Source organism: Delphinapterus leucas, chromosome 7 (genome assembly GCF_059928025.1).
Source record: "Delphinapterus leucas isolate spDelLeu-1000000601 "Yukka" chromosome 7, BTC_Dleu_Yukka2, whole genome shotgun sequence".
Lineage (NCBI taxonomy): Eukaryota > Metazoa > Chordata > Mammalia > Artiodactyla > Monodontidae > Delphinapterus > Delphinapterus leucas.
The window spans coordinates 1355302-1369549 of NC_143135.1; positions in this window are offsets into that span (position 1 = coordinate 1355302).

Sequence of the window (14248 nt, forward strand, 5' to 3'; positions counted from 1 at the left end):
AGGGCCACGGGCTGGGGACGGTGGAGTGGTGAGCTGGGCGGATGCTGCCGTGTCTTAAGGAGAAACTCACTCCTAGTGCCAGCCGGAGACCCACCCACCCACACCTGACCCTAACCTGTACCTGTGCCCTGGACTCAAGATGGGTGCCACAGCCTGCCAGAGGCCCAGTGACATCAGCCAGTGGAGCCCGTATCCTGCCTGAACGCTTTCACGCTTGCGTTAGTGAACTCAGGCGGCCAGAACAAAGTCCCACAGCCTGAAGCTTTAACCACATTCACTGTCACCCAGTCCTGGAGCAAAACCTCCTCTTCTTACAAGGACCCCGGTCACACTAGGTTAGGACCCACCCCGGTGACCTCATTTTTACCTTAATAACCTCTTTAAGGGCCCGGCTCCAAAGAGTCACGATCTGGGAAGCTGGGGGTCAGGACTGCGGCGTATGACTGTGGGGGACACAGACGAGCCCATCACATGGCGCACAGCACACATGCAGGTCAGGGGATTCCCGCGTCCTCTGCGACCTGGGGCACGTGCAGAAGGACTCCGTGGGAAAGCTCGGCCAGGCCGGCCTACCGGAGGGCTGCAGATGGCAGGAGGGCGTCAGGGAGTGGTCCGAGTCCGAGCCTCAGGCGGCCCCCGCCCCTGTGCACCCCCCGGCACTGGCCCGGCTTAAGGTGCTGGTGTTGAGTGCTGAGCGGAACCAGGGAGGCGTGGAGGTGGCCTGCGGGTGGCAACCATGCGAGGTGGCCAGGGGAGCCTCTGGGCGCCTGCACTAACCCCCCGCCCCAGCTTCTGGGAACAGAGACCTCCTTTCCCTGCAAGAAACAACCCCTCCTCCGCTGCAGCCATCTCGGCGGGCCTGCGGAGCTCCCCCTACACGGGCCTTGAAGGAAGGATGGCAGGAAGGCCCCGGCGGGAGTGTCCACTTGTCCCCTAGCCAGGAATCCGCGTCCCCCGTCCAGCCTGGGCCTGGTCCTTCGGCTCCTTCTTGGCTTCTTCCCGCTGCCCCTGCTCCTCCCCTGAAGACTCCTTTCCTTTTTTTCAGCTCGGGGTGGCCGGGGACTGCCTGTTATTTGTCACTGGGGAGCCTCACCCGATTCCCGGGTCCTGCGATGATTGCGCTGGAATTTCCTGAGGGCAGTGGGGCAGGGAAGGCGCTGACGCCTGGGGCTGCGGGCCAGTGGCCAGGCTGGGAGGCGTGGGCACAGGTGGCCTGGGCCTCAGCGAGCCCTGTCACCTGGACGGCCAGCACTTGGGGCAGCCCAGGACAGCCTTCCTCGTCGTGCGCGGTGCCGTGTCCCAGGAGAGAGGCCCAAACCCCACCGCGTGCGCTGCCTTCAGTGGGAAGGGTACCGCAGTCCGCAGCAGTGTCTCCATCCGCGAGCGGATCCGGAGTGTGTGCCATCCGGGCACACTGAGGACCCGGGGCCTTCCAGAGGATAAGCCATCATCTGAAAGGGCTGAGCTGCCCAAGCCGTGAGCGCGTTACTCCGTTATCAGTGACCTTTGTGTCATGCGGCCTTTGTCCCCCTGGGTGGGGACCAGCCGCTGATCTCCGGGTCCGGGCACCGAAAGGGAGCAGCCGCAGGGCCGCGTGGGTGCTTCCAGGACAGAGCTGCCCGGACGGGAGTTTCAGGAGGCAGCGGAGGACAACCCCAAACTGCCCGGACATGTACAAGGTGGCGTGTGTCAGCCCACGCTCGACGCCCTCCCTGTGGGAGCAGGAAACTGGAGGTGCCCCACGCGTCCCCAAGTGGGGTCTGGTGGGACAAACCCTGGGGTGGCCGCTGGATGGTACGGGGTCCTGCGCAGGGGAGGAGGGGGCCCACAGGGCGAGGCTGGTCCGCAGGGCCGGAGTCGGGGGAAATGCAGGGGCAGACGGGGTGAGGACCTGGGTCGATTTTTTCAGAAAGGGTCTGGATGTGAATAAAGACATTTTAAACAGGTGGGAGAGTAAATCAAAGCTAACAAAAAAGGTAACCCAAGGGCACCAAGGAGACCACCCTGCGGAGCCTCCCGTGCTCTACAGCTGGGACTTCAAAATCACAGAAATGAGCCATGGAGTGTGAAACCCAATGGGGTCAAAATGAAGAAACCAGCCCGAAAGGGGAGAAGATGAAACAGAGAACTGACTGCACGCGGAGCCGGTGACTTAAGCACTCGGAAGGACTTTATTTCAATCCACTTTAAAGCACAGTAATTTGAAGACAACTGTCAAGCGTGGTGGATTGTGTGTGTGTGTGTTTACATTTATATGCTGTGTGTGTGTGTGTGTGTGTATGTGTGTAATTGTGTAAAATGCCCTTAGGAAACAAATTTTCAAGTTGGCAGATATAAATATACAATTGAAGGAGTCAAGAAAAAGGCTTGAAATTCTGCACTGGAATTGGAAATATCGGTCAGGATGTGCTTTATTTTTAAAAATTCCTATTTCCTAAGTCAGACACAGAAGGACAAATCCTGCACAATTTCACCTGAATAAGGTTCCTAGTGTAGTTCAATCCATACAGACAGACAGTAACAGGCGGTAGGATGGTGGGGCCTGGAGCTGGGAGGGGGATGGGGGGTGAGTGTTTAATGGGAGACAGAGTGTCAGTTTGGGAAATGGAAAGTTCTGGAAGTGGATGGTGTGATGGTTACACAACAGTGGGAATGCGCTTAACGACACTGAACTGCATACTTAAGGATGGCCAAGACTCTGAATTTTCTATGTATTTTATTACAATAAAAATAATTGAAAAAATATGAATGTCCTAATTCTGTCCACTGAAAAGCCTGGAAGCAATGACCACACCAGCAGCAATGAGCACCCCAGAACCCAGAGTGGGATCCCTGAATACCCACTAAAGTCCCTCCAGGAAGGAGCGCAGGATTCCTGGAGAAAAGGCTGGCACGGGGGCTTATATAAGGTGAATGGAGAACCTCGGGTCCTGCCTGAATGCATGTAAACGATCAAATCCTGCCACATCATTGCAAAATGACACACTGGCGAACTTGGTCCAAGACTTGACCCCTTGGGCCCTGGTCGGGATGATAAGTACGATGAGCTGAAACGCATCTCAGCCCGCACACCTGGTGTGACCCCCACGAGTCCCGCTGTGACACAACCAACTCCCTCCCCTCAGTGTGGGTGGGGGTCTGTGACTGGCTTCTGACCTGCAGGCGAGGGCAAAGGTGCAGGGTTTTCAGAAGTGACAGGTCCTTTGAGTTAGTCAAGGGCGGCTTCTCCGGGTGGGTCTGACCTGATCAGGAAGACCCTTTCTAAGAAGGTTGGGGCCTTCCCTGGAGTTAGAGGCTCAAGGACGCAGACATGGGAATGAACCCTGCCATGACCTGAGTGGGGCCTTCTCCAGCCTAGCCTCTGGATAAGCGCACCGCCCAGCACATGCCTCGGCCCAGTGAGGCCCCAGGCAGAGGACGTGGCCCAGTCATGAGTTGCGCCAGGACTGCTGACCCACAGAAATGCGAGGTCATAATGGCGTGTGATTTTAAACCTTTAAGCTTCTGGTGATTGTCACTCAGCAATAACAACTACTACATGCATGAAATGTATTTAAATATGTTTAAATTCGTGAGTTCATAAGATATATATGCATGTATGTATATATATAAATAGTCAGTATCTCTGGACCTTTTCTGCCTTCCCTGTTTCAAATATGTGATGTGGGGAAATGTATCTTTATAGAAGAATTCTTACAGATAGACGCTGAAGAAACGCTGGGCTTAGAAAACGGCCACTTCGCAGCCCCTGATGAAATAATGGATCCAGGCCTTGGATACGCAGGCTGGGGAGATTTTACCCCCAGAGCACAGCTGGCAGCGCCTGGAGACGTTTTTGATCGAGATGGAGGGGGTACCACTGGCATTTGGGGGGGCGGGGGTACTGATGGACGTCAAGGGAACAGCAAAGATGTGTCTGTGGTGGGCTGACCCTTCCTGCCCCTGCCCCCTGTTGTTCATGCCTTCATGCAACCCCACCACCTCACCTGAAGGGGACCCACGCCTTCTTCTTACAGAGAGTGGCTAAGGGGCGGGGTGTTACTCCTGGGACCGGGCCTCACCACTGAAGATGCTGGGGTCACTCCCTCCTGCTGGCCTTGCAGAAGCGCCATGTGGGAACAGCCTGTGGGGGGGCCCATGTGACGGGGACCCTGGGTGCCCAGAGGAGGTGAGGACCTCCTTCTATAACCACGGAGAAGAGGACTCTGCTCACCTGAGCGAGCTTGGACGCGCACCCTCCCCAGTCGAATCCAGGTCAGAGTGCCGAACCCACACCCAGGTCGAGCTGAACCACAGCACCCGTGAGAGAATAACAGCTGTGTGTTCTTTTAAGTCTGTGGTGATTTGTTTCAGCACAGAAAATGCACACACTGGCCCCAAAGGCCAGCACTGCCCAGGCTGAGCAACGGATCTCAATTATTTTTTTCTGTAAAGGGCCAGGTAGTAAATATTTTTGGCTTTTCTATCATCACACAACAAATGACTATGGATTTAGCAGCCGAAACAATACCCATCGACCAGCTCGCGGTTCTGAAGGACTGAGGTCCGGTTGGGTTCTGTCAGGTTCTCTTCTTAGGGCCTCATAGGCTGAGATCAAGGAGGGCTTCTTCCTGCGGGCTGTGGGGGTGAATCCACCTCAGGGTGCATCCCAGTGGTTGGCAGAGTTGTTCCTTGTGGCTGCAGGACTGAGGTCCCGTTTTCTGACCGAGTGTCAGCCAGGGGTCCTTTCAGCTCCTTCCATGGAGCCCCCTCTGTCTCAGCCGTGGAGAAACCTCCTTCCTGTCAACCTCTTGCTTTGACTTTCTCCGAATTCCCCTCTGATACCAACTGACACCCATGGGATTAAATTAGGCCCACTTGGGTCATCTCTCTATTTTAAAGTCAAATGATAAGCACCCTTAATTACATCCTCAAAAATCCTTTTTGCCAGTAACATTACACAAGCATAGGAGGGATCTCTTATGTTATTCACAGTCCCTGGAATTAGGGCAGAAAATCTGGCCAGGAGTGGGATTCCTTAGAATCTAGCCCACCATAGCCAACGTAACATGAAAGAAGCCATGGATAGTCTGTGAACAAAGCGTCGTGGCTGTGTTTCAGTAAAACTTTATTTACAGACGGCAGACTGGATTTCACCTGTGGCTAGCGTTGTTTGCCAACCCTAGTCTAGCAAAGGTCACCAGTGGCTGCTAAGACCATGGGAAGAGCTGACGGGGAGATTGATGGAGCTCTGGCTCACCACACGCCGCCCACCGATCAGTTTCACGGAGGAGACACGCCGGCCACCGGATGTGCCATTTCTACCTTCGAAGTGGCCTTGCCCAAAGATTTGACCTCAAACGGATCAGGGCTAACAAGAAGTACAGAGCGTGCAAAAACACTACGGTGTGATCCATGAAATCCAGAATATTGGAAATTCCCTAAGACAAATGGCCTTGCTCCTTCACACATAACTGCAAGAATTAAGGAGGGGATATTCTTGGATGAAAGGGGGGCTTTGGAGACATGGCAATAATGCCTGTGTGAGTTCTGTGTGGATTTTGACTTGAAGAAATCACCTGTAAAATCCATTTATGAGACTATTGGGAAGATTTGGACTTGTCCACAGATTTGATGATATGAAAGAGTTATCGATGTATTTTTAAGTGTGATGATGGTATGGGGCCTTTTTTAGAAAAGAGTTCTTACCTTTCAGAGACATGAGAAGGGATAGGGGCCCACAGACATTGAAGGATGAAGTGTTTATGGATGAAATAATATGGTGTCTGAGGTTTGCTTAAAAGTATCTGGAGAGTGAGGTAGGTGGGCGTCAAAGACACAAGACTGGCCGTTGGTGGTCATTGTCAGGTCTGGGCAAGCGTTACAATGTTCTCTGTGCTTTTGTACATGTGTGGAATTCTCCCAACAAAGGCTTCTGACTGCAGCACAAGGTTTCCTAATGGACAGGCTGGTGGGTGGTGGGGAGCTCCTCAGAGCTGTGGGGGAGCCGGGACCCCTCTTGTCAAGGGACCCCAGGGGAAGGGGCCTTGATGCGGGGGTCAAGGGGCCCCAAGGACTTGCTGCGGGGGCCAGGTGCCAGGCAGCGGCCAGAGCTCCCCAGACACTTGCGGTGTAGCTGAGTGTTTGTGAGCATGTGTCTCGGGACCATCGGCAGCCGTGAGATTCTTCCCCTCCATGTGACCCCGAGGGGCACTGTGCATGTTCCCAGAGGCCCAGCGGGCCCTGAAGCTTGCCAGTAACCCGGGACACGGGGGCTCAGAGCAGGGCTGAGAGCGAGACCATGCCTACACCAGGGGCAGCTTGAGGGAATGAGAGCAGACCGGGCAAGCCAGGACAAGAATTGGTGAGCAGTGCTTACCGTGGGGGCCTGCGGTCAGTGTCTACCTCCCTCACTGGCCTCCACCCGAGTACTATGTAGCAGGACCTGCCTCTGCTTCCTGGTGGGGTCAGAGGCGGGGTCGCCCACCGACCACATCCCGGGGTGCAGGTGGCTACGGCATCCTCCGCTCTCCCAGGGGCTTGCCCGCACACTCAAGAGGTCTTGTCAGCTCCCAGCTGGGTCCCCTTTGGTGCAGAGCCCTCACCCAGCTCAGGTTGAGAGCCTGGACTGTGGGCAGAGCTGCCGTGGCCCGTAGATGCCAAGTCCCACGTCCCCTGTCTCGTGCTGTCCCCTCCAGGGACGGGGACTTGGTATTTCCTCTACCTTGTCCCTTGCTGAGCAGGCCAGGGTCCCAGGCTGGTCAGTGGTGCTCCCGAACCTCCTGGCTGGACCTCAGGGCCCCACATCCTGCATTCCCAGCGCTGCACACTGGAGGCTCTGCCTGCTCCAGCCTCAGTCCTCTAGAGGGTCTTGGCGAGTCCTGCAGCTGTGGCTCGGCTGACCTCCGTGTTCCCCAGTGTTGGACACCTTCAGCTGACGAGGCCCAGATATCTTTATCCAACAAACTTGTGGGGGATCTGGGGCTTGAGGGGCCCCATTCCAGGTGTTGGAAGGCTTCTGGGAGAATTCCCTGTCAATGGTTACTTACATATGGACACCCCCGCCCCAGACCATCAGAATCCTTGTGCACAAGCTCCCATGCCCAACCCTCAAGATGGACTCAGCGAGAAGGAAGGAGGGAAGGAGGAAAGGGAAGAATGGCAAAATGGATGGATGGATGGATGATGGATGGATGGAGGTTGGATGGAGGATGGATGAAGGATGGATGGATGATGGATGGATGGAGGATGGATGGATGGATGGATAGATGGATGGATGATGGATGGAGGATGGATGGATGGATGGATGGATGGATGGATGGATGGATGGAGGAATGGGTGAAGGCATGGATAGATGGGTGAATGGCAGGATGGGTCGGTGGATGGATGAATAGATAGATGGGAAGGTGGGTAGGTGGGTGGGCGGGTGGATAGATGGAAGATGGTTGGAGGGGTAGATACACACATGCATACAGAGAGTGTGGGGTGGGTGACTGATTGTTAAGGACCGACAGAGGATGGAGGAGATAACAGACATGAATACATAGGCAGACACAGCCCAGGGGTGTGGTGAATATGCACCGGTAGGAAGAGCCACTAAAGCTCCCAGTACCATTCTCAGTTCTTCCCATGTGGTAACTCGTTTAATTCCCAGCAGCCCTCAGAGGGGGCCTCTGCTATTCTTCCCAGTTACAGAGGAGGAAAGCGGGATGTGGAATGGCTACCCAGCTAGCTCAGGGTCACAGGCTACAGGGTGAGGAACCCGTACCAAGTGTTTCCAGGCACCGAGCTGAGACCCACAGAAGCACAGGGGTTACGCAGGCCCCCAGAGGTCAGATGGAGCCACAGACACGGGGATGGGATCAGCCTGGGACAGACCCACCATGCACAGAAGCAGCCCAACACACGTGGGAGCAGTCGGGGAGCCCAGGAGCCGGGCAGACCCACAGAGGGGCCCTCAAAATCAGGGCCCCTGGTGGGGGACCCACACATGCAGACCATAGACCCCAGGTAGGTCAGTTCCCAGGATCCCAGGGCAGTGACTGAGCGGGTCTGTGGAGGTGCTCATTGGGGAACCTTTCCGGCCCCATGCCCCTTGTCGTCTAGCTCTGCCCACACCTAGGCCAGTGGGAGGTGGCCGAGAATGACCAGGGCTTCTGGTCCCCAACAGCCGACTGAGCTGACCAGCAGCAGGTAACAAGTCTCACCTGAAAACCTCTGAAGCTAGCAGCCCCCAGCCCCCACTCCCACCCTCCCAGGTCTAGGAGCCACAGCTCTGGGCCCCTGCAGGGCGGGCGGGGTCTGAGGTCTGCCCCAACCCCTCTCCAAGGGTCGGGCCTGAGCCTCGGGGCGGGGCGGGGAGGGGTGGGGGGGGTGCGCCTGTGTTCCTGTATTTAGGTACCCTGTTTCCCAAACCTGCAGCCTCACCAGGAACCATCCCTGCTTTAGCTAATGCCACACCACTCTGTCCTGGGGCCACAGCCCTGCTGGATTTGCACTTCCTGCCTCTGTGCTGAGCATGTGAGGGTCCTTCTGCCAGGAATGCCCACCCCCCTCCCTAGGATGCCCATCAACTCCACCCCCAACTCCTTTCCCCCTGGCACAGGGTAGGCCTCTCCTCCCTCCCGTGGGTAATCGGCACCCCTAGCCCAGCGCCCCTGACCCCACCTCTATCTGCGCCCCCAGGAGAGGACAAGCTGCCCTGTGGGGTGGGTCTGCTTAGATCCTGGGAGGCCCTTTCCCCAAGGTCAGGGTCAGCGTGGAGGCCCTTTTCCCTGTCTGGGTCCAGTCTAGGAGAGGGCAGCGAGGAGGGAGAGGCCCAAGGGGCGGGCATGGAAGGCTGCCCTGGAGGGGGCAGCACCCCTCCCCAGGCCAGGGACGCTCTAGGCCCTCAGCCTTCAGTGCAGTGGGCACAGGCCCTGTGGTCAGAGGCAGAGAGCTAGGCCGCTGGGCCGGGTGGGGCTGGGCAGAAGGTGCCCGGAGGAGAAGCGTGCCCAGCCTCTCCCCCGTGCTGCTGGGCAAGGCTGGCTCTGGACCAGGTGCTGGCCGCATCGGGCGCCATGTGCTCTGCTTGGGGCCCAGGGCCGTGGCCCAGTGGTTGGTTAAGAGCAGAGAGGGAGGCAGCCAGCCCCCAGCCCCCAGCCTGAGCCCTGCAGGAAAACGCTGGGCAGCCCGGCCAGTGTCCACTCGTGCCCAGGGCTGGGGCAGCACCTGCAGAGGACCCTGTGTGTGACTGCCCAGCAGGGCAGTGAGGGTGCTTGGGAGCCGGTGGCCACTGTGGAACCAAGACTCCCTCCCCGCATGGCAGGTGTGGCTGAGACAGTACGGGGGCAGAGGGACACGCTGCCCCAGGCGTGCGGGGTCCCCAGGGGTGCTGACGTGGCCTCCTGAGAGCTCCCGGAGAGAGGGAGCATGCATGTGTGTGCATGCGTGTGTTACGTGCATGCACGTGTACGTGTGTACATGCATGTGTATGTGTGCCGGCGTGTGCACTTGCCCACGCCCGCAGGTGCGGGGAGACACCCGCACAGCCTGGCAGGAACCTGCAGGCTCCGAGGGCCCCGCTTGGGTGCGTGGCGGCAGCTTCATGACTGGGGGAAGGGGGGCCGTTCCGCCCCTCCAGGCCTGGTCCACAGGCAGCCCAAGGCCCACGCTCCCCTCCCACCTGGCCCCGCAGTTGCCCAGGCGCCCACCTCTCTGCCTTCGCCCCCACCCGCACCTTTGTCCTCACAGCTCCTCCAGCCCCACACATTGCTCTACCTCAGCCCTGACCCCGTGTCCCCAGGGCTGTGGGCTGATGGCCTTTGTACCCCGTTGGAAGGTCCTGGCTGGTCCCCAGCCTGTCCTGGGGCCCAGGCGCCGGGTGATGTCCTTGTGCATCCCTGGTTCCCTTCTCCTCTGTCCCGGCCACACAGTGACTCCACTGGTGGCCTTTGAGGCCTTGGTGTGACCCTCTGAGTGAGCGTCTGGGGTACGATCTGAGGTCAGGGAGCTAAAGCTCTTTCCCAGGTGATTGTGGGTCTCCCGGGGCCCCAGCAAGCCCTGGCCAGAGCTTGTCTGGGGAGGCGGGGGCCCCAGGGTGGAGAGCTGCTCACAACGGGCCTCAGTTCGGGGGCTTCTGCGCAGACCAGGCCCTCAGGGTGGGGGGCCTTTTAGCCAGTAAGAGGGTCGCATCCTGGCGATTCTGTGGGGAGGGGCCCAGGATGGAGGGCCTTGAGCAGTTGGGGTCCCAGGACTGGCCTCTGGGAGAAGGGGGGTCAGACCTTGGACCGCGCGTGGAGGGGGCCCAACACGAGGCCTGTGTACGGAAGGGGGCGCCCAAACGCCTGTCAGGGCGGCTGGCAAGGGGCTGGGCAGGAGGCAGGCGGGTGGAGCCAGGCGGCGGGAGGGAGCCCGGGGTCCCCGGAGCAGGAGGTCAGGCCTCCTCCAGGAGCGGCCAGTGGACAGCAGGGGGAGCTTGGAACCGGCTGATCTTGGCTCTGCCGGACCACCCGGCCACCTCGGCCCGGGCCTGCCACTCTGGCCTCCCAGGCGAAGTCGCTGATGGGCCGTTCAGTCCTCTCAGGCCACTCGTGGCCCTGGGGGTGACCGCCTAGAAGGCCGAGAAAGGCCCACGAGAGGGCACCTGCAGGGAACGGATCCTAGGTGGTCCAGGGCGTAACTCAGTCACCTGTAGAAGGAGCAGGGGGCCTGGTCAGGGCCCTGCAGAGGCCAGCTGCACTCGGGAAGAGAGGGCAGGGACCTCACAGCAGCCTCACGGGCCCCTCAAACCCAAGTGGGGACGGGAGGGTCGTGCAGCAGGCTTCCGGGTGGCCGCGAGCCCCCAGACCTGGTTCGGATGGCCTCTCTGGAGCTGTGGGGGGACTGGGGTGGGAGCAGGGGACCGCTGGGCGGCCCAGCTGTGCCCTAATTCTCTGTTGTGAGTCATCATGACATGGTGGGGTCCCCACAGAGAGATGTCCAGTCACCTCAGGCTCGGGGTCCCCTAGCTGCTGTGCCCACGTGGCAGGCGCCTCCCAGCAGCCCAGGGACCCGAGATGTGACCAAGAAGAGGGCCACTGGCTGCAGAGCTGTCCCTGGCAGTGACGCATCACACACCCTCCTGGGCCCCATCTGCACTCACAGAGCACCATGGCCCAGGGCCTGGCGTCGGGGCCTGTGGTGCCCACCAGGCCGGGTTCAGTGTGGCCCGCCCGCCAGCAAACATGCAGGGAAGCCTCGGATGCCCCCACCAACCCCCCAGGCCTGCTTGAAAGGGGCTCCCGTGCATCTTGCCAGAAAGCCCGGTTGGGCCCAGGGCAGCCCTGGGGAGCCTGCGGAGGGGCGGGGTTGGAAGGCTGGCAGCTGGTCCCTGAGCTCCAAGTGAGCGGCCCCACGGAGAGCAGAACTGGCCTGGACGGCAGGGGTCGGGGGAGCCAGGGGCCCTTCAACCCGGGGGGACGCCCGGACCTCTGGATCCTGAGAGAGGGGACCCTGCCCGGAAGGCCCTCCCAGAGAATACACCAGCCCCCCACCTGGAGAGCCTGGACAGCCCCCCTCACAGGCGGAGAGCCTGCATAGCCTTCCATCCCACCCTCGAGAGCCTGGACTGGGCCCCTCGCACGGGGCCTTAGAGGGCAGGGCTCAGGTCCTGGCACCCACAGGGACTTCTGGGAAGCTGCGGTGCTCCCTGACCCCCAGGAACCCCCTGGGCAGGAAGTGGTCACATTCGCACAACCTCACATCCTGATACGAGGTGGGGGATAGTGGAGCCAGCCCCAGCCAGAGTCTGACGGGGAAGGGGCGCTAGAGCCAGGGGCCCTTCCCCCGGGGGCTTTCATAGAACCGAGGTGGCGAGGTAGTCAGCCAGCCCCTGGCGGGGGTCATGGCAGGGGGACAGGGGTCTGCAGCCACCAGAGGTGGCATTCCCCTCTACCCGCCTCTGCTCCCCACTCTGGCCTGGGACCCTGGGACCCTGCCCCAAGCTGATGTGGATTGTCTTGCAGCCAGGATGCCCCCACCCTTCCTGGCCGGGCAGCCGGCGGGTGGGCTGCAGGGCCGCCTGGGCAGGAACCGCTAGGCGCGGTGGAGGGGTCTGGAATGTGCGCTCAGCCATTGGCAGCCTGTCCAGGACACGCACCGTGTAGGGAAGGCTTTGATCGCCTGCTCCCAAACCGAGGGTCCCCAGTCTCCCCTCTACATGTGCGACCCCGCCCCGGGTCATTCCCCAGCCCTGCCCCCACTCGCCGCTAGTGCCAGCAATCCCGGGGTTTGCGTTGGCTTTCAGCCAAACCCCGGAATGTGCCTCCTGGCTGCATGGCAGCTGTTCCTGGAACTGGGGTGACAAAGCACAGACTGTCTTGGAGACGTGGGCGGACAGGGTTCAGCCTGCCCAGAGCCACGCATGAATAGGGCACAGAGACGCCGGGGCGAGGATGAATGGGCTCACAGAGGCCCAGACACCCGTGAATGGGCACCAGGAGTCCAAAGACGCAGTGGAACTTGGAACTGGCCACGGGGGGCCCAAGACCTGGGACGCGGGCCTACGTGAGGTGTGGGATGTAAACCACCAAGGGTCTCTACTGCTAAGATCCCCAATGAATGGAGAACAGAGCACCCCAAAACTCAGACTCAAGGGCACACATGACTCAGGCACTCAGGAGTGGGGTGCAGGCTGCAAGGCCCAGAAAACCAGGTGAGCGCTGACATTCACAATCAAAGGGCATCCCGGGGACTTGGAAGCGGGGTGGGGGGGTGGGGTACGAGGCATCGGCTATACATCGTCACAGGTGTGCAAAGACCCAGAGCCTCCCATGAACGGGGTTCACATCCTTCAGATGCTCCAGGGGTCGGGGAGACTTCAGACACCCAAGGAAGGGGTCTAGGACCCTTGGACGCTTGCATGGCAAGGAGCAGCCTGCCTGGAGTCCCACGTGAGCCCAGTGGAGACGCCGGGGCGAGGACGGATAGACTCACAGAGGCCCAGACACCCGTGAACGGGCACCGGGCATCCAAAGATGCAGTGGAACTTGGAACCGGCCACCAGGGGCCCGAGACCCGGGATGTGGGCCTACGTGAGCGGCAGGTGGTGGGGTTTAGGCTGCTCAGGACCGTGATGAATGGGATTCAGGCAACTAGAGAAGAGAACGTGGGAACTGGAGGGTGCCCGTAGCCCGACACTCTGAAGGGTGGGGCACGCCGATGCCTGGAGGATGGGGGGTGGACCGCACAGAGGCCCTGGAAACTGGGGGGCAGGGTACCTGTCAGGTTGACAGCTGGAGTCCGTTACCGTGGTGACCAGAGGAGTGGGGTACAGGCTGCCCAGATACTCAGAAAACCGTGGACCAGGACCTTACAACGGAGCCATGGGTTCCTGGGGCCTGAGGCTTTACGGGGAAAGGGTACAGACTGCAGCTAGACCCAGAGGGTGGGGGGCGAGCGGTCTGGACTCAAAACAGACGAAAGCGGGGAATCCAGAGCTCAGGGTGATGGGTGCCTGGCCCCATCTATTCAGATGAATGAGGTTAGAGTCGTCAGCCTCAGGTGAGCTGGGTGCAGAGACAGGGAGTTACCAGCCCCCCTGAGGATCTGCATACACAGAATTCGGGGGGTGGGGTGCCAGTGGCACCATCTGAGATTCTGAGACTGGGCCCCCAGACCCTCACGTGGAGGAGTGGGACTCAGCTCGTCTCATGGGGCTGGGCTGTGTTGGCCAGGGTTCCAGTGCCTGGGACCCCTGGCCCCCAGAAACTCAGATGCTGTGTCCACGTTGCCCTGGTGCCCAGACAAGTGGGGGGCCAGGCCCCCAGTTTCTCAGTCAGATGGGCATAGATCATCAGGGTGACAGAAGGCAAAGACTGGATGACGAGGAAACCACCCTCATTCTCCAGGGGATGGGGTACACGCCCCAGGGCCCCACGAACAGAGCCTGCAAGGACTCGGTCACTGAGGTGCCCCTAGGCATCTTAAGGGGTTGTGGACTGGGCAATTCAACTCCCGAGCAGAGTGGGGTACGGGGCCTCAGACACTCCACTCGTGGGTTAGAGGACCCCGATACTCCAAATATTGGGGTCCAGGATCCAGACATTCACACTAATGGGTACAGAACCCAGACACTCCAACTATTGGGGTACTGGACCCAGGCACTTAGACTAATGGGGGTACAGGACACAGTCCAATTATTGGGGTATAGGACCCAGACACTTAGACTAATGGGAGGTATAGGACCCAGACACTCCAATTAATGGGGTACAGGACTCAGACACTCCAACTATTGGGGTACTGGACCCAG